Source organism: Electrophorus electricus, unplaced genomic scaffold (genome assembly GCF_041902795.1).
Source record: "Electrophorus electricus isolate QZ-2024a unplaced genomic scaffold, ASM4190279v1 Scaffold34, whole genome shotgun sequence".
Lineage (NCBI taxonomy): Eukaryota > Metazoa > Chordata > Actinopteri > Gymnotiformes > Gymnotidae > Electrophorus > Electrophorus electricus.
The window spans coordinates 946,649-968,218 of NW_027658627.1; positions in this window are offsets into that span (position 1 = coordinate 946,649).

Sequence of the window (21,570 nt, forward strand, 5' to 3'; positions counted from 1 at the left end):
CTCCCTCCAGCAGTTATGCAGGAAGGCAGAAATGAACCTTTGTATGGGCTCCTGGGTAATGGAGCAGCCATACCATGTCCAAAACAGATTATTAAAAAGCACTGGAGTCCAAAGGAAATAAAGAGAAACAGACTAAAAAAGACTAAACATAAAAGACTAAACATAGGTGCTGGCATCCTCCGAACTGGGGAGCAGAGTGGCGCGCAGGTGCACCACTGAGCTACTGGAATGTCTTTCAATGCATTTTTTGAAGACTGCAAAATTACCTGAATGGATCTCAATCCTCCCTTGAATATTGAAGCAGGAACGAGAGAGAAGCTAGTGGAAGAACGCACTAATGGGTGTGGAGGGTCAGAGAGACTTCAACACGCTCACATACACTGGCACACACAATTTAAACAAATCTTTAAACAAATTTAAACCAAACCAAGTTTTGTTTTTTTTTAAATGACGGAACACTGTTGTTACAGTGGAATTGTGAGGTCAGAGGCAGAGCAAATGTGTTCCACTAACCTTCCTGGCCCTTTAAGTGCACTACTGCAGATAGACTGAAAACAAATTTCACCTAAATAAAATCACACTGTAACACTGAAAACAAACACAGACAAGCACTGAATGAGTGGTAAAGGGCATTAAAGCCTAAGTATTACATGGAGATCACCGCTCACATTTTCAATTCTTTCCTTTGACAAAACAACTCACATCAACAGCCAAGGCACTGCACTGGCTTTCTAAAAGGAGATGGCAGATGGCACTATCAATTAGCTTCACTCAAAAATGGGAGAAAACAAGGAATGCGGCATGTTGTGCGCTCGTGCACATAGTTCGGTCACACGTCTCTGCTATGGTCTTCCAACGTACACTGCCCTTGATATGAGGCAATATGGCCACCTACTGTAAGCTCAACCTTGGGTCACGATATCATGCAGAGCCTTCATAATACCCTATGCTTCTGTGCATGTGCTAGTCAGATTCAAGCTCAAATATCGTCTCTCTCAGCTAGCACAGCCCGGCCTCATCTGTCTACAAAACTTCCAAGAGGTCTCCGGTACACTAGACAAATGTTGCTGTTTTGTATTCACAGAGAACATTTATCCAAGTATGTGTACTGGTCAAAAAGTTGGGATGCGGCTGGGAGACAGGAATCCATCTGCCTCTGAGATTGATGTGTGAGTTGGGGCGCCAAAAAGTATCTTAAGCACTTCAGCACCATTCTAAGACAACCATTGACAATAATTACTCACCTTAATGAATGCTTTGTCCGCACCTTGGCTGCATCTGAGCTGGTGGTTGAAAAGCAGGGCCCGCAGCTGCTGGTTCTGGGGCTGGATGTCATACTGCTCAGCGGTCTGACAGGCACGCACAACTCGTAGGTCTGTTCAAGGTGGTGCTTGTACACCTCAATTTCCATCGTAATTGTCCTGTACAACCATTAAAAATTTGACAGAAGTTAAAAAACAGCAGAACGGTTTGTTACAACTGGAAAAAAATAAATAAGAAAAGATTGATTGTTGTTGTACATGAATGTCAGTGAGCCATGAGGATAAGCCCTCTTGTCCAAAGTTCTGATTAGCAGTTATGACCTCCTAACACTGCAATCAAAATGCACGGGCAAAAGATGCATTACTGAAAAAACACTCTGCACATCTGGATTTCATGTCACCACAGTCAAAGTTGAAGGCTTTGTTCAGTGAAAAGAAAACAAATGTATCAAAGTTGGTGTTATACTCAGTAAGAACTCAGTACAGTAAGAAACTGCAAAATACTCAGAGAACTCTGTGCATGAGTCAGTGGCTCAATAGTCCAACTAAAATCAGCCAGGACCACAGTTTAGTTGGGCTAAACATGAGTCAACTAAATCCTTAGTCAGAGAATGATATTCTGTCTTTGCTGCTTACATGATCAGCTTCTTTCAAATAGCCATGTCAACTCAGTCAACTTAGTTATTTAGGAATAATATCAAGCTACATGTGGGCCATCAGATCCTGTTTGCCCTTGAAGACCCACTCACAATCTTTGCCCAAGTCCAGCACTGGACATGCATTACCTTGCAGTTTCACAGCTCTGGCACTGCAATAAACCCTGCATACGTCTTAACTAAGAAGGCAACAGTTCAAATGGAAAACCTACTTCCTTTCTGGGAGTGAAGGAAGCCAGCTGCTTGATCTTCAGTGTCTGGTTGAGTCTTGGATGCATCAAGCACAGGGACACCAGCTGATACCCCATGGTTGAGGTGCTCCATATATTGTGCAAGGATCGGTTCGTTATAATCACCATTCTGCATTTTTTAACAGCAGCAACAGCATAAAATGGTTCAGTTAAGGGTGCATCATTGGAAGACTTTCACTAAAATATGTCCTCACCATGTCTCAAATACAGCAATACCTCTTAGAAGCCATTGTACTGCACACAGAATGGACAGGCCCAGCAGTTTCTGTTCCCATATGGAACCTCAGTGTTTTGATTACAGAACCAGCAATTCACAATGACATGAACTGGTTTCTTCCCATTGAATAGGGAGTTTATATATATAACTGAATTTGATCAAACTATAGCAATGATTGTGAGCAAGGAGCTTTCATTTTACAGCCTAAAAATGAAAGTGGCAAATAAATGTATGTTACAAATAAACCAAACTTGAAACGTTATATGAATAGCTTCATGTTGAATATACACAGTTAATCAGTCATTAAAAACTACATTCTATTAATACAGAATGTTTATGAAAGTTAATTTAATCTAATTAACAATAAATGAACAGTCGAATATTGTAGTTCAAACAGTCCGATAGCTGTAATAATGGCTTAACTCATTTTGCTTATTTAGAGAGAACGATACATTTGAAAACCCACAGGTTTGTGAATTTGGGTCTCTAAATCATACAAAAGTAGGTTTTCTATTGCTGAACAGTTAGCTAGCTAACAAACTACCAGCACCTAAACGATCAAAGTTGAAAGCTGAACAATGAAATGGTTCCACAAGGAATGGTTTATAGCCCCGAGTTTCACACTCGCTGACCTCAACTGTTAGCTAGCTAACTAGCGTATCGCTGTGATAAAGCGATACAATCTTTAGCAATGAGGACATGAATAAAGTATCCTTTACAATTTTCACAATATTGTGAAATTTAATTTGCTGGCATTGGAGGTTATTAAATATTCACAATATCAATAATAATTCCTTGGCTCACAGAATCAGACATTACATTTTTGCTGTTATGGCAGCTGTTATAAAGATCATATTTATACAGAACCCTGTTCAGTTAGTGCTAGTATTGAGGAACCATTGCATAACTAATAGCGGTACAGAGACAGAAACATCATGTGTTCAGATGAATAACTGGATGTGTGTGAGACAGTCTGTGAGAGGTTTGCATTTGTGTGTTGCATGACTATGAGTGGGAAAACCATATAAAGGTAAAAACATTACATCTGCAACAAGGATCTCTTCTATTTGAAGGAAAGGTTTAAGTTAGACACAGTCTCAACAGAGTAAGTTAAATCTGTCTGTGTTAAGACCAGTTGACATATCAGTGGTTTATCACTGATTATGTCTGCCACTGAGATACCACAAATTAAGCTTTCCAGATTCCAAGACATACAGTTGTGCAGTGTGAGCCATACATCAATTTGAAAACTTCAAAAGTCACATAATGTGTGCATGGCATAAGCGTATTAGCAGGTCCCGAAAACATTTGCTATCAGAAAGGATTTCATCATAGAAAAAAACTACAAATTCTAGACTTGAGAATGTGAGCATCAATCCCACTAACACTCACATACTAAAAGAGCACTCTACCACTTGACCTAGTTCTCCTAGAGTGGGACTTGTTTGCAGATCGGACAAAAGCTGAAGACACAGTGGAATGGCAATTCTCTAGGAGATCATACCAAATCCTGCATCCACCCTAAATATTTCATCTAGCTGTGAAGTCAAAAAAGCTTATTCCTGAAATGACAGGAATAGTTCTTGCAGATTCTGATATGCTATGCAAACACTATAAAATGTGAGCTATGTTAGATCTGGCAGCCATTGGCTCTAACTGTCTCTTTTTATTGAGTTAAGCAATGCTTACAGAATAACTTTCTATGGCTTCAAATACTTCCAAGAATTAAACCTTGCAGAGCTCTGTAGCTAGACACATTGTCTCTGTAGGTTTGACATGTTCATTTGACAAACTAGCTAAAATAGCATCTTTTGGTTTGAATAAATTGCCCCTTAGACCCAGACAAAAAATTGCTCAAAATCTTTCTGCTTATTCATGCAGCAATGACACAGATTTCCAAAGAAAGAGGACGTATGGTTAAAGCTAGAAAAAAATGCCTACTCTGTGCTCAGGCAGAAAATCTGATATTTTAAATATGTCCCTAAAAGGTTTATATTCCTTGGCTCACAGAATCAGACATTACATTTTTGTTGTTATGGCAGATTTCATGGTGTAATAGACAGCACTATGTAACTCGCAGCAATAAAGCTCAGTGGACTTTGCAATTGATGATTTCGTCACTGTGTACAACTGCACTGAATTGCTCTTTAACAAAAGCTTCTCCACATTTGCTTTTGAAGTTTAATTCAAAAGTTGGCTGCAGAATAACCATTTGTCAGAGGGAACAATAAGTGTCAACTTTCACCTATGCTCGGTCGAAAAAGTGGCCGTAATCTCGTTAACACCAAGTCTACAATTTCATGGAAAGGTTCCCTTCAGTGCTACACCAAACACTGCGAAATGAACAGAGAAAGGCTGATTAGCTCAGTTGGTCAGAGCGTGGTGCTAATAAGGCCAAGATCATGGGTTCAATCCCCATATGGGCCATGTGGGTTTTGTCTGATGAATGACCCCTTGTCAACAAACCACCTGTTGCAAACAGGGCACTTCTTTGAACTTGTGTTGCTTGTAACATTGCTTGTAAATCACAATCTGCTAAGACATGTTCCGAGTACATGAGAGTGTGTTCTTGATTACAAAACTTTACCCATGGATTTGTGCTTGTTTACAAATCTTGGACAATGCAGAGAAAAGTATGAAATCAGAGGGACTCTGGCATTAGTGTAAGGCTCTCGATCGCTGTGTGAATAGGTCAAAGAAGCCATTCCAGAGGCATGCAGACAACCTGCATCCTCCCCATCAAATTATAGCCAGTTAGGTGTCTGGCAGTGCCAGGGAGTTCAAATCCTTTAGTCTGAAATGTGTTGGGATATGATTATGCCTGCCACTGAGGTCTGACAGCTCCACAGTTGCCTTGTGAAAAGAATACAGTATAGACCGGCACCCACATACATTACTGTACACATCAGAGATCAGCGCAGGAATATCAGTTTGTAAACCCGCCAAATCTGCCCCCACAGGCTCCCTGAGTTCTACTAATCGCTCCAACACCTTGTTTCAACCTCAGTTTCTTTTTTTTTGAAGCGCATGAGGCAGCTTCAGCTATTTCCACAGGCAATCATATTAGATGTGCCATCAGTAACCAGACATGTGACTTTATTTTATTCCCCATTCTTCCATAAGAGAGGATTTCACACAGGCCAAATTTTCAGCCGTATGCGCCTGCAGGAATTTCACAACACCAAGTAGTGTAGACTTCAGAAATGTGTTGTCATCTATAAAATGGCAGGTCACAGCCAAGAAGGCATCCACATTAAGAGATGTCCACATATCTGCTGACAAACTCATTGCAGGAATTTTCTGGACCTCAGCTTTGGCCTTCTCTTTCTCTTATTGACATTTGGCCTCAACCATGGCCTTTACAGTCTAAAGGGAAGGAAGAAAATAATTATATATATTTTTAATACTACTCTCATAATGTATCCATGTCACCACACATACCTTCCTAGTTAGGAGAATATAAGTTGAATCATGGAGACCAAAGCCTCATCCAGCTCTTCCTTTCTGGTCACTGCTTTGTAAAGATTAGATTATACTTTGTCACCAAAAAATATAGTACTCACCAATGAAATTCACTTTATAATCCAATCCAAACTGCAAATAACATGTAAGGTGCAGAGAATAATGCAATATATATATATATATATATATATATATATATATATATATATATATATATATATATGTATATAGAGTATATACACATTTTATATACATGTGCATAATAACGTTAACACCTTGTGACAACTGATAAATAAGCCAAATGACATTGGCAAGGGTGACAGTAGGAAAAACTCACTGGAATGGTGGAAGGGACTTGGAAGGTGTCAGACTCAAAAGGGAACTCCTCCTCCTTCGGTTAACCCTGGATAAACCTGGGCAAAGATGAGTTGGGTAGAGGATGGCTGACAAATTGTAAGCATGAAAGATACACTACAGCATTCCTACACAAAGACATCATAGGAGATAGAAACAGAGCACAGTTCACCTGGATAGAACACCTGGGTAGAAATACAGTAACTCATTATTATAACAGTACAAAGAAATGAAATGTGGATCATCCAGGTGAGGTTCATCTGCTAATCTGTACATAAATATTGTTTGTGACAGTGCAGAATGTTGCAGGTAAATGGAGGGCAAGGTGCTGTCATTTTAAGCATTTTAAGGCAGGTCCAGGAAGGAGAAACCCCAGCAGGTAGGAAGAGTTAGTGGGGAGCACAGATAGCGCAGCACTCCAGAATCATGTACTGGAGCATGGTGTGTCCACTGGGGGGAGGTGGGGTGGTTGGAAGAGCATAAAAGACTGTTGTTACTGCAAAGATTCATTTAGACCTTTCATTTGGACTGTTATTCTTTTTGTAGGGGGCGGGGGGGGCATGTATTTAATGAAATAATAACGAAAAATTAATAGATTAATTCATACCAACTCAAATTTGCTGGTAAAGAAATAATTTGTAAGGTAAAAGTTATTTTAAGAGTGATGTTAAGGAATTTTTTAAAATGTTAATTATAATTTCATTAGAATAATTCTAACATCTACGGGATGATCTGAGGGTTAAAGAAAAAAGAGGTGGACCTTATGGGCAATAATGCAAAAGTCATTATTGTAGTACAAGACCCTTTGTTCTAGCTAAGTGATCTGCTGCATCTCAGTTTGAGTCATGTAGAATTCTAAAGACAGAAAGTCTTTATTCTGGCATAAAATAAAACTGAAGGGGGAAACATACTTTGAGTTAGTACCAGTAGTTATTGATTGTACACAAAGTCCAGTATGCATCCAAATGTAATCAAGAGATATCTGTTGGTAGCTGAACATCTCCAACTCGTACAATGCAATGTTTCTTCTGTGTCAAATGAACTTAACAATTCAAACATCCATAACTGGCCATGTTTCTTGCCAACATACTGGTGTTTGGACCTATGGGATTACATGTATGTTGCCTTCAATAGCTTAGTTGGTAGAGTTTAGGACTGTAGAATTTAAAACTGTTATCCTTAGTCTGTCAGTTAAAATCTGACTCAAAGGAAGTTTGTTTTTTCACATACAAGCTTCTTTTTTAAGTGAGCAAATACAAAGAGCGTTCCCTGACCAGGAATCAAGCCCAAGTCGCAGTGGTGAAAGTGTTGAATCCTAGCCACTCACCCACCAGCAATAAAGCTCAGATGCTTCTGACAAACATTTTTCAAACTCTGTATTCCTAGTATACTGACGATGTTTGTATGCATACTAGACTTGGTATGCATGAGCATTAGGAGGTCATAAAGAGAGGTATTCATATTTCTTTTTATTCCACATAAAAATTAAGTTTGAAAGAGAATCCTAGCCACTAGCTCACCAGGGATAAAGGTGACAGTTTCCTCTGACATGAACATGACCTACATTCATTGGTAACATTTTGAACGAAACCAGGCAAAAGTATTTAGTCACTAGCTGAAACAGCTCAGCTGGGTGAGTGTTAGATTGAATATCAAAAGACTCCTAGTTCAGTCCTGGGTTTTGGTAGCTGTGCAAGACCAAGCTCCTTATCAAATTGTCCTCTTTTTAAGAATATTTCATAAACTTTTACATTCCTTTCTAAAAACGAATAAGACATTACTGTTTTTACGCTATTGTTAGAAGTCATAGTGTAATAGTGCTCTAGACTTTGAATTCAGTGATCCTACTTAAACTTTAGTGGAATTTGCACTTCCTTATGATATGTTTCCTCACTGCACAGAGAGCCATTTGAACACTGGCTTCTGTATAAACGCTTTTGAAATGTTTTTCATTAGTTGTCTACTGGCCAAACCACTGGACAAGGGGAGGGTAGGTGTCAGCTTGCATGTATGCTTGTGTTGGTATCCTGGTTCACACACTCCCTGTGTTTTCGTGGAATGGGGCCTACCTCAGCTTCCTTTGGCTCATGGATGGGCTTTGTCCTACCAAAAAAGGTGATGCAAATAAGTCATCTGCTTACTAAAGTTCTTGAAAATCACACTCTGCGAAGAGGCACTGCATAATGCAAAAAAACCTTCAGAAACAATACACTCTAATGACAGCAACCAACATACTTAATACAGGAGTGACCTCAGGGGTGATCTCATCCAAAGGCCACAACAGGAACAACAGGCTTAAGAAGGGACACATGAAATGACCTCAAAACACAAAAGTGAGCAGGTAAGTTGAGTTGATATGTGACTTCATTAATGTGCTTGGTAATTTCATATGGACCGATATACTTGGGACCTAACCTGCGACATGACCCCGGCTTGCGGAAGTCCTGTGTAGAGAGCCACACTCTGTCACCAGGTTGGTATATCGGGTTCTCCCCCCTGTGCCTGTCCGCAATTTCCTTATACATTCAGAGAGCTCATACAATACACTGATCTGTTTCCTCCCATACCCTTTCGCTCCGCTGCATCCACTCATCCACAGCGGGGAAACCAGCTGATATGGAAGTCCATGGGACATTTGAGGCTGATAACCTAAAATACAATAAAAAGGAGTCAAGCCAGTGGATGAACTAGTAAGTGAATTTTGGGCCATTTCTGCCAATAAGAGGAACTTGGACCGATCTGATGGATTGTTCATATAAAAACAATGTAGGAATTGGCCATTTGACTGTGGATGTAAAACTAATAGCTACCCCGATGTGTTCAATATAGGAAGCCCAAACTCGAGATGTGAATTGATGTCCCCAATATGATATTATGTCCTCTGGGATGCCAAATATACGGAACATCTGGTTAAACAAGGCTTCCACAGTTTGGCAGGCTGTAGGCATACTCGGAAACACAATGAACCACACACCCCTGGAGAATCCATCAACTACAGTGAGGACAGAGAGGTCAGTAACGCAATCTAAGGTGATGTGAGACCAAGGACTTTCTGGTACGGGAAGAAGCATGAGCTTTCCTGTGGGTAGGGTCTTAGGCATCTTGCTTTGACTGCAAATTGAACATGAAGAAACATACTTATAAATATCGCTTGTCATAGCCCTGAACCAGCGAAGAATGAGCCCACTTCAACAGATGGTCACAGCACAAGGTAGGTAATGTTTTCCCGACAGACATTCCATTGGGATGACTGTGTCTTGTATGGCTTGTTTATTCCATCATCTATTTTATATACACTTGTCTATTTAATCATCTATTGTAACTTGGACTTGTCGTATTGTTGTGAAAGTACAGCTCCTACCCCGATGTTAGCAGCATCAGCTTCCACGACAAATGGAATGGAAGGATCAGGATGTCGACGTATGCTAGTCGTGGTAAAAGCTTCTTTCGGTTTCCTGAATGCTTGATCAGCCTCCTGATTCCAAAGTAGCTTGGTCATTGCTCCTTTCAGGAGGGCTGTGAGAGGAGCTGCAATGCTGCTAAAATTCCATATGAAGCATCGGTAAAAGTTTGCAAATCCCAAGAATCTCTGGAGTTTTTTAACTATAATAGTAATGGGCCACTGGAAGATGGCTTTGATCTTCTTATCATCCGTAGTGATTTCACCATGGCTGATCACGTATCCTAGAAAAGTTATAGTTGGAAGGTGGAACTCACATTTCTTTCCCTTTACAAACTCAATAAACTTTTACTCTTTACTACTCAATGCATAAAGCTGTCTGTGTTTGATGTGCTCTCATTTTCCCACCACATCCATTTAGCAGTACTTCTGAATAACCGAAATGGCTTAAAACAGCTGAGGGGATGTTTGAAACTGAGTGATAAGATGCTCAGCAATTTATATATGATAATACAAGGCAGTAAATTAAATTGGGCTGAACTGGACAATAGTACCTGGCATGAAAAGTATGTCGTAGAGAGAGTAACAAAAAACTCAACCTCTCACCTCGCGCTCTGAGATGTCTCCGTCACTGTCTGTAGTGTCCTCTAGGATACTGCTGCCCTCACTAAAGTGTGTCACCCTGACCGGGTCAAACATCTCTTGAACATAATAACTACACAATGGAAAATCAGCTTCAAGTGCTGCATTGAGCAAGAGTGCACTGTAAATGGCCAGATATAAATGGCAATGTCAGTAGTAAATTTATATATGCAGTCATGGAACAGGACCTAGCTGTAGAGCACAGCTTTAAGGTGCATATTATGATGTGCTCTTAGCAATCATCCTCCTGGCTGTGTCTTGCTCTTTTGGCCAAATGTTTCTCTTCCAAAGCAGACAGACCAGACTCGCTGCATATTACTCCGTGCACTATAAATAAACCACATGTATAATGCCTTGTAAACAATGGAAGAAGGGAAATTTGAATTGTGACTACTCTGTTAAAGGGGCGGATAAGGCACCCCACCCAAACCCCCCGAAAGCTGTTCTGTTATCCCTAATTGCTATGCAATAGTCCTGTGATTAACTCAAAGGCTGGAGAAGTTTCACCTTTCTCTACTTGAATCCTGAAGGCTGTTCGGTTCTGTAGCCCACAATCCATCCTGTGTAATTAAACATTCACATCATAACTCGACCCCGTGTAAAAGGGCAAACTCACTCGGATGGGGGAAAGGATCACAGACTACCTGTACTGCTGCCGCAACTCTGCGGCCATTCCAACAACATCCACATACATTCCAGCAACATCCTATTATAGGACACAGTGTATCTGGCTTAAGTACACCCATTTAATAGCATGTTGGACCTTCTTTGGCCTCCAGAACTGCAGCAATTCTTTCTGGCATAGTTTCCACTATATGCTGAAAATGCTCTGCAGGAATCTTGGTCCAATCTTCATAGGATATTTTCTCTTAAATTACTTGGAGGGACTGACATGTTCTAAACTGCCTGTTATACCTTTACCCAGGGATGTTCTATAGGATTAAGATCTGGGGACTGTGAAGGCCAGGGAAACATTGAAAATTTGCTGTCTTGATACTGGAACAAATCCGTGATTATACAACCCTTGCGGCAGGGTTTCTTGTCTTGTTGAAAGTGTCCTTCTGCCATAGTTTAAGCAGCTGCATGAAGGGATGCACTTGGTCACAATACATAGGTAAGCCCTTCTGTTCAAACATCTACTGATTTCAGAGGACCCATGGTGTGCCTTCAGACATGTTAGTTGGAGCAACAGCATTGTATCTGGCTGCAATTTGCTTGACCGTGCGCCACATGATCATCAGAATGATTCTTGATGTCATCCTCTTCTGATCCCTTTCAAAATATTGGTCCTGGCTAGTCTGTTCCATTCCTCGTTCGCAGTTCGCTTCGCTCAGACCGCTTGATTTTCCCATTCTAATGTTTACATGGCGTTTTTTGCAATTAGTCAAAACTGACCTTTCATGACCTTCATTATAAACTTTTCTAAGCAGTCATGACCTCACCCTGTCATAATATTTACTATCAGATCTTCCCTGTGTCCAAAGTGATCTCATGGCAGGAATTTTCCCAAGTGTTTACATTAAAGGAATCTGACTATACTGATTACTCTTCGCCAGCTAACAGCAAATAAAAGATGCTAGATTTTGGATTATGTGAGTATATAACACGTGACTGTGTTTGTGTCAGAGAAGGGAGAGGAGAGGCTTTGTCTCCAGCCTCCCGCTGCTTGCCGCTGTTCAGCTTCACTCCTGAGATCCTTCTCGTTCTCCTTCTCACCATTGCGTCCCACTCCGCCAATGCTGCTGCAACTTCAAACGCTGACAAAGTGCACCGGCTCAAAGCGTGGTCTAGAGTCAAATTTGAACACGGGCATCTTCCTCATTGGCTCATCTCCTCAGAGGGGCAACACATGCACAGTTTCAGCTCCTATCGATACCCACGTAGAACCTTATAAAATCAAACTGACAATGACAAGGAAACCATATTTTCAACACCTCCAGCACAACAAGTAGTAGTTTTTAGCAATGCACTACTTTTAATGGTTGTTGAGCATCTGGAAAGAATGCAAGTCACCAGGGTAACATCATCAAGAAGCCCTTTTAGACTTACTTCCATCAGATGAATTCGGCCTCTTTTTTGCTTCAGTATTTGGGACTAATTCGTAGGAGGGCATTTTGCCAACATGAATCCCCTCTGCCATGTCATGCACTCTCTGCATCAGTTGTGGGCCATATCTGCTAGACCAAACATTTACATTCTGAATACTTTGGCTGAAGTTGTTATAATGTTAGTATAAAAATCAACACTTTTATCTGTATCTTAATTTCAGGCTGATTTAACAAGTAGATAAGATAACGTAGTGTGCGGTTGTCTTGGCTTGTCCTAATGGCAGTCAGGGGCCAAAACACTTACTGTAACACTTTATACTTATAACACATTTTCCTTAACTATTACAGATGCCGTTTAACAATGCGTTCTATTTTTAAAATATGGAAACAGCAACTCAGCACAGAAGGCGTTAGACCCTACCTGCATCCTAAGAACACATGGGTCACCCACACCATCGATAGAGACAACAGCTGATCTAAGTCTCTTGTTTCGTCATTTTCAACGTGCTTGTTTATGAATAACTTTCGAGCTAACCACTGCTTATCACTTTCAAAGTGTTGTCAGAATTTATTGATATGAAAGACTCTCGTCATGCTGATAATTGTCTGGTAGGACCAACTGACGTTATTGCCCGGACATACGCTCGGTGAGAAAAGCATTGTGGGAATTTCAAATATGGCCTGTGCAATGCTCGGTTTGCCTGCTAGTGTCGGCTTTCCTTGGACATTTACATTTACTGCATTTAGCAGACACTCTTATCCAGAGCGACTTACAAAAGTGCTTTGTTATTTATTCATAGAATACATCCTAGCCAGTCCAATAGGTTAGAGTCCAATATAGCAATGATCTAGAATACTGTAGAAATACAGGGATTACTGCTGATGCCTAGAAGTGTTAGATACTGGAGCCTTTCTCTATTCAGGCACCCAACGCAAGGTCTCTGCCTATCAGCCATGACATGGCGGCTTGACCACAAGCTGGTCGCCCTAGGTCATCCGCTCCCTCTTCTTGTCTCCTTTACCCCTCCCTTTCTCTTTCTCTCTCTCCGTCTCTCTTTAAGGACAGGAGTGGCTAATGGCGGGCAAGAGAACAGCTCGTGGCTCGTTCATGCAAAGAACATCTAATCTTTAATAACCTTGTCCCTTTCCTTTCTACGTAGACCCTTAGAACATGCCTCACTTTTCCCCATCATCCTGTAGATTTAGATAGTAGATATAGGACACATATATACTCTGTGCTTTCCTCAATAAAGTGGAACTCTCTTGATTCACTACCTTGGTGTCAGTATCTCTTGACTTCCCCGGATCCGGCTACAGAGGACGGAGGGCAGAGGGTAACTTGGAGGAGATTGAACCTGAAGGACTTGTCACTTTGAACCAGTTCCTAACAAGAAGTACAAAATACATAAGGTCTACCTTAAACATTGATAAGTGCAATAAACAATAAGTACTAGAGTACTACTAGACCAGCAAGTAGTAAGTTGCAGTAGTTTAGCTTTGAGATCACAAGAGACCGCACAAACACCTGGGTAGCTTCCTGCGAAAGAAAGGGCCAAATCCTTCGTATGTTACAAGGGAGAAATCTGAAACATGATTTGAAACATGAGTTGAGAATGACAACTGGTTGTCCAAAGTTATGATCGTGATACCAGGGAGTTCTCAAAGGGAACTGTGAGGTCCTGATAAGGGCTGTGAGTACCCGGGATGTACAGAAGGTTGCATGTTAGCTTGGACAGCTAGCTGGCTCATTCGCTTTCTATCCATCTTAAAACTGTCAAAGTCTCGAAGTAAACATCACTAGTGAATTATTCTACACATCTGGCATTGGCAGAGTTTTACAATAATAACATTTCACCGCAGTAGTAAAGCGATAAACACTTGTCTTATGTAGCCGACAAGCTCGCAAAATACACCAAGCCCGTTGTCATAACAACCAACAATAGCTTGCTCGAACTAGCCTAGCTAAGCTAGCCTTAATGGGCTAACAAAGACTCATTTCTACGCCAGGCGCACATACTACAAATGCATATTAGCTACATAACTGTTCCAATAAATGCGTGTATTACCATGCTATTCATTAATTTTCCTGTATGTGCACAACTGTAGACCGGGGGTTCTTTAACGTAATCCTCTTCGCAATTAGCTTAGCTAGCTAATAAAGCTAAGCTAGTTAGCCAGCCTAGCTAACTAACTGATATGTTTCAATGTGGAGACGCAGTAAGAGTGTCTCTAATAATTTGGGTTTGTTTTCAGTCGGTACGTACACTCAAACGGTGTCATACAGTTATTGAATAAATCAGCAGAAGCTGTTATTAAAATAAATTTCTGCGTCTTTTCTAGGTCTTATCTTGACAGTGGTGAAGCTTAGCAGTGGTAACCTACATACGATTCGCATTAAAGAAATTAAATACAAAAAAAAAAAAAACCATCTTTCTACGGTCAACTGAGAAGTCCATGTCTTTGTGAAATTTATTCTATGAGAATAATTTAATACTACTTGCTTTGGAAAAAGCAAACACTTCATGCCAAACTTAAGGTGTGCACGGCACAGTAATTGCTGTAGAAGACACATACATGTATTTTCACAATACACAGGCTGTTCATGTCTGTTCAGTACATATGGTTATATTACACCTTGGTTATGTGTAATATGGATATAAATGTTAAAATGTTCTATTACAGAACACGACACCTGTTGCGTTTTATATTGGTAAATCTCTGATATGACCACTGTAACATAAAGTTGCGGTTATAAATACGTGAAACATTTTTGATCGACTGAAATGTAGCTGTATGTACATGCAATATATTTGTGATTATGTAAATTAAACAGCTATTCTTATTCTTATGGCTAGCTAAATAAATTGCAATTTCGTCGTCTTCAAGGCATGGCATGGTGTTTATTCATTCTTCGGCATACAAAATGACGCCTTTTCACGTTGTGGAACTACAAATATGGCGGCCTTTTTTCTTTAGCGTTTTAATGACGTAAAAGCAGAGTCTCACCGTAAAGTCGGGCAGGAGGAGCTGGACTCATTTATTTCTTCGTATCTTTCCCCATCTAGCGGTCAATAACGGGTAGTCTTGAATTGATTTCTATCGCGTAATACTTTGGATATAAATGTTTAAATTTCCTGTTGCAGGACAGACAAAGTATAGTCAACCAGTTCTAACCTTTTGATAAAAACTTGAACTTCAAAGTAGGTGAATCTATTTCCTTAAACCAATCAGATCACAGTTCATTTACATAACATCAATGCTTTGAGTGCTTTAGATATGAGAACATCACAGTGATCTTTCTGCTCACACATCAGTCAGTCTATAATTCTGTATTATGTATTTTTATAGCTTCCAACTTTCATGAGTTCCTTGAATCTGTGGAGAAAAGTGCAGACCAATGTAGTTTCTTATTTGTGAACATTTATACATTCATTGTAATTTATTTATCATTTAAATGTTTTATTACTTTTAATTTATAGACATAAGGACACAGAAAACAGTTCATATACTGAATGAATTGTTACAAGGTAATATTTTCTAGACTGTGTTTACCATATGTTTTTATTTCTAAACGTTAATGCAGTGTGTTAATCTGTCACACCGAGGCAGAAGGGGTGAATCTGATATACCCCTCTTCCATTGTCAACTATTCAGAGTCCTCCAGTGGAGCTCATACAACTAAAGAAACACATACAGAGGTCACTGGAGGTTCTAAGTTACATCTAAAGTGGTCTAGTTGTGACGTTGCGAGGATAAGCAGGATGCGGGGACGAGGCACGATGAAACGCACTTTTATTTTTGCAAACATGCAAAACATACAACAAAGCTCAAATACTATGCACATCTCAAACACCAACACACGTACTATGACACACGAGACATATATACACCCAAGCCGATTACACATAACAGAGAACAGGTGAACGGCACGAGAGGGTGTGGCAACACAGACGAACACACACACACCAAGATGTTTGAGGAGGGGGCGGGGCCACAACATGACACTAAGCCTGTACACACTGTTCCAACACTACCCTGTAGGGCACCATCTCCATGGAAGTATATTTTTAAAAGCATGTTTGATAACCATATTTATACTGGAACAATTTAATCAAATGAGTTGTGTTTTTTGTTCCTCTCTAAGACGGTTCGGATGCCGATATTGAGATTTGAGTCTGAGCAAGTTGAGAAACCCACTGTGAGGGTTTCTGGGTGCTCTGGAGGAGCACCCAGAAGTCGTACACCTGCACCAAGCCTGAGACCCCTCTGCCCCTGACACAATTGCCCAGGAATGCGGGCATGTACCTAGACTATGAGGATCGGCAGCTGTCTTTCTATTACATACTAACATATCTACATATTTATCGGAAACCCCCGGGAGAAGAAGCTGTATCTCCTCTTTGCGCTGCTGGACAGACACACTTATGACACTGTACTCATCAAAAGCAGCACCAGAGATGCACTGAGTCATATCCCGCTACACACCTCTCAGACCAGCTTGTTTGCACATTTTGTCATAAAACTTAAGATGTCATTTGTTGCTGTTATATATAAAATTACCAAATTAAAAAATAAATAAATCAAAAAGTACTTGTGGCTAGAGAAGCACAGCCAATCACATAACAAGATATGTCAGTAATGTTTGCGGCAGGTGTTTCAAATGTGCCCAGACTCATATTCAAAAATATCCATGTTTCAACAGTTTGAAGGTGGCCATGACACTAACAGTCTGGTGGAAATTCCACAAGATATCAAACTCCACACTCACGCGAACTATTCATTCTCCCATTTGGAACAATCCAGGCTTTACCATGAACAAAAATATTAAACTTTACATCTTGGATAGAAAAAGGCATTACAAACCTTCAACATATTTATCCTAAGACTTGTTTCATGTCACGCCCACAACTAGCCCCAAAATATGCTATAGAAAGCCCCCAGTTCCTACAATACCATCAGCTAAGATCACCTATGTGTTCAAAAATCAATTCCGATACCTACATCCATATCAGAATTTATAAACAAACATTCTTAATACAAAAAACCTATTATCTAAGATATACAAAATAATAGTGAAATCAAATCTCACAGTTACTCTCCCATCGAGACAATAGGAGGAACATTTATTACTAGCCCATGACGCTGCAGTTTGGATTAAAATGTGTAACAATAATTACCACATGACAGCAACACTGACCTACAATGCATTCAGTACAAAATAATACAGAGTACATTATACTACACATTGGATGTTTAAAATTGGTTTCACAAGCTCAGCAATCTGTACATACTTTACTCAAATCACAGTTGACGATTACATTCACGCCACGTGGCAGAGCACACCTATCAAGCAATTTTGGCAAGTCGTCATCAAGTTCGAGTTCAAGTTCAAGTGGTTTTATTGTCATTTCAGGTATATATACAAGTACACAACAAAAACGAGACAACGTTCCTCCAGGGCCATGGTGCAACATAAAAACAACAGTGCAACAGACAACATGCTACACAAGTGCAAACAGTCCAATGTAGTGCATCACCAACATATCCCATGCTTTAAATAACCATATCCATCCAACACCATCTTTATGTCTCCTAGGAGACATATCATCAACCAATATGACAGGATACTATGTATAACATTATTATATTGATATAATAAAAATATTCTTGCAAAAAAACAACAAACAAAAAAACATACTCATGAACTGGAAAACAAAAAATAATATTAGTGTCACCCAATAGAAAAATCTATTGATAGAGTATATATATATCAATAGAATAATTCTCAGAAATAATCAATAACAGAACCAATAATCTAGAGAGGACACCTTTGATAAAATCCATACAGAGCCAATCCATAAACGATAAATATCACACTCTAATACGTGTACATATACAATCCAACATACATGTACTCACACATAACCATATACATAGATACATACATACACACACACACACACACACACACACACACACACACACACACACACACACACACACACACACACACACACACATTATTCCTGTAATGGTGCAGATGGCGAATACTTAAAAATATTATATATACATTTTGCGTTTGTCTGTTCATCTGTCTGTCTTATTTTTAATAATAAAGCTCTAAAGGTCCACTGATGGGGGGTAATACATTCATATATTTATTTCTCCAGATTTCTAACTCTGAGAGAAAAAAAACGTCCTTTTACAAATTGCACCTCGTTGTGGACCTCGGCTAGGTTTACATTCCAGGTGATTATTTTTAAGTTCTAAATAAAAATAAATAAAAAATAAAGTGTAACAGTTCCCGATGAGGCGGTGTGGTGGTAGCGGGCCAAAAAAATCAAAATCAATATGTCGCATGTAATTTACTCTAAATAAAAATATTTAGATATGATTTACATACGAGTTATATTTTTAGGCCTACTAAATGTATACTCTAAATACATTTATTAATTAGCACAGATAATATATCTGCTCTTTATACTTGGATTTCTAACCTACATATTTAAAAATTTAACTGATGTATTTATTTCTGCAGATTTCTAACTCTGAGAGAAAAAGACGTCCTTTTACAAATTGCACCTCGTTGTGGAACTCTACTAGGTTTAATTCCAGGCGAGTATTTTTAAGAGGCTAGATTTGTGCTCACAAGCTGCGATGGTGGTTTTTTCATAGCTTCTAAAAGAAGAGGCTGTGGTCAGGGTGGAGTGAATCTTTGATAACCAAGATTGTTGTTGTTTTGGCCTTCGAATAGACAATGGCATTACCCAGTGTCAGGTCTTTCTCAGTAAACTGCAGAGAATGATATAGAGGGCAAGAAATGGTCAAGCACAGTTTAATTGGGTGTGTGTCTGTGAAAAACACTGGAGCTCTCTGATACATTTTTGGTTCAAGATTTAATCATCATGCAAATGATTGTGATTAATGCTTTGTCTGTTTAATTCAAATATTATACTATAAATCTAATATTTTAATAGGGTTGGCAACTTTCTACTACATGTGTTGTTCATGTAACTGTGCAAATAAACTGCAAACACAATTACTTTTAGAAGTATCATCCAGTTTGTTTTCACAATTGCCAAAATGTAATGAATCACAGCCAGTGTTCTAAAACAGAGCTGGAATGTATTCCTGGTTGATGCGCCCTGTTTCTGGTTACAAAAAAAAATAAAAAAAAATTGGTGGATGAATTTTCAATGAAAGTGCTTCACTCAGCAGCCATTAATGATTCTTATATCCAGTATGAATAAATTTAAATTCCTATCCTTGTATCAGGTGCAGCAATTATGTGTAACAATTGTGAAGCAAAAAAGCAAAAGCAAAATTGTAATATAACAATATAGGTAATATAGAACTTGATCTAATGATATTAATTAGGCTATGCAAATAGCACAACTACTTCGGTAGCACATAATTTCTGCCTGTTGAATAGGCAGTTTTCTGCTTTGCAGATACTTGAAATCTTTTACTAATCTTTCCCCAAATCCAGTAGGAGCTGCCTTTTACATTAACATGCCAGGATACACACTCACTGGATGTTTAATCTTTCTAATGGTTAAGCTATATTCTTATAGTCAAGAAAGATATTTTTTAATTATTAATCAGTTAAAAGGATTTCTTACTGTAGGCCTATTATAAACAACATGGAGGAAATTAAAATAAAAATACTTGAGTTAGACAGTGGACACAGGTTGCTCATAAATCAAGTAAATGAAACTGGATGGACTGCTTAATTATGTAACAACACAACATTTATGGCGACGAAGATGTTTCACACATATACATTCTTACGTGCTGCTGACCTCGATATCCATATTTCACATTGATACTGTAACACTATAGATGAACCTAAACTTCACATTCTCGTCACGTTGATAAGCTTTTTGAAAGTTTGATCATGATCAAAGATCATGATCTTTGTTTTCTAAGTGTGTTTCCAAATTGCCTTTGACTGCTGTATGCCTAATTGCGGCATTTAGCACCTCATTTCGTCTCTAATTTTTGACATGTACTCTTGACATAAGTCTTGCATAAGTGGAAAGTCGATCAGCCCCCGTTTAAAAATGATAAGCTTTTACTGTCATGTTAATAACATCACGCACACGCACGCATAATGCTTCGACTGTCCTACACTTTAAATATCTTTTGCACATTATGGAGGGTGAGCATAGTTACCAGTTCCCTTCATGCAAAAGGGTTGTCTTAGGTTACTGTAAAGTCTAATGCACATTTGGAATTATTAAAAGTAGTTTATAATCAATACGAAATTTTACTGGGAGCCAAAGTAAAGTAGCTAAGATATGATTGATGTGATCAAATTTTCTAGCTCTATTAAAAACTATGGCTGCTGCATTTTGAACTCGCTAGGCACTTTAGGCACTTAATAGCACAGCTAGATAGTAAGGGATTACAGTAGTCCAATATTGAAGCAATAAATGCATGGACTACCTTTTCTGTATTATGTGTGGAGAGCATGCTCCTAATCTTTGAAATGTTTCTAAGGTGGAGAAAGGGGGTCCTAGAAACATTATTTATTTACGTGAGCTTCGAACGAGAGACTGGGATCCATAACTCCAAGATCTTTAACTGTTAGAGAAGATGTGATTGGGAAACCATTGAGGTTCATTGAGTAATTAGAGAGTGGAGACCTAGCTGACTCTGGGCTTAATAGAAACACCTCTGAATGTCTCTGAATGTTAGAAATTAATTAAAAATACTAATGTCAATGTATTTACAACGCATGTATTTAGGACGTAATTTTTTCAATCACAACAAAATATGTTGTTGTATTTTTTGCATTATGCTTACTACAGAATTAACAGTCAACTGTTCAGTGACTTTGCATGCAGAGTTGTAACACTGCTTATTACTAGAACTGTGGCTAGAATCAAAATCAACGCTAGTGTCGTTCCTAAATCCCCAATCAGCTAGTCGTAAAGTTAACATTCAAATAGAAAATAAAGATGCAGACTTCAGAATTAGTTAAAGAGAATAGCTGAGAGAATAGAATAAATTATCCGTTACTACCCCTGTCTTTTATCATCCCTCCATCCCTCCATCCCATGCCATCTTCCTCTATTATTTGCTTTTCTATTTTGTTCTGGTATCTCCTTATCTCTTTTTAAAAAAAACATTGGCCAAAAGACTAACGAAAACACTGACATACTTAAGACCTTTAATATTTTTTTAAAATATAACATTAAAAGGAGAATGTTACTTATTTCACCCTGACTGTCCACTTATATATCTGTTTTGAGTATGATTTTCCTTGTTCAAGT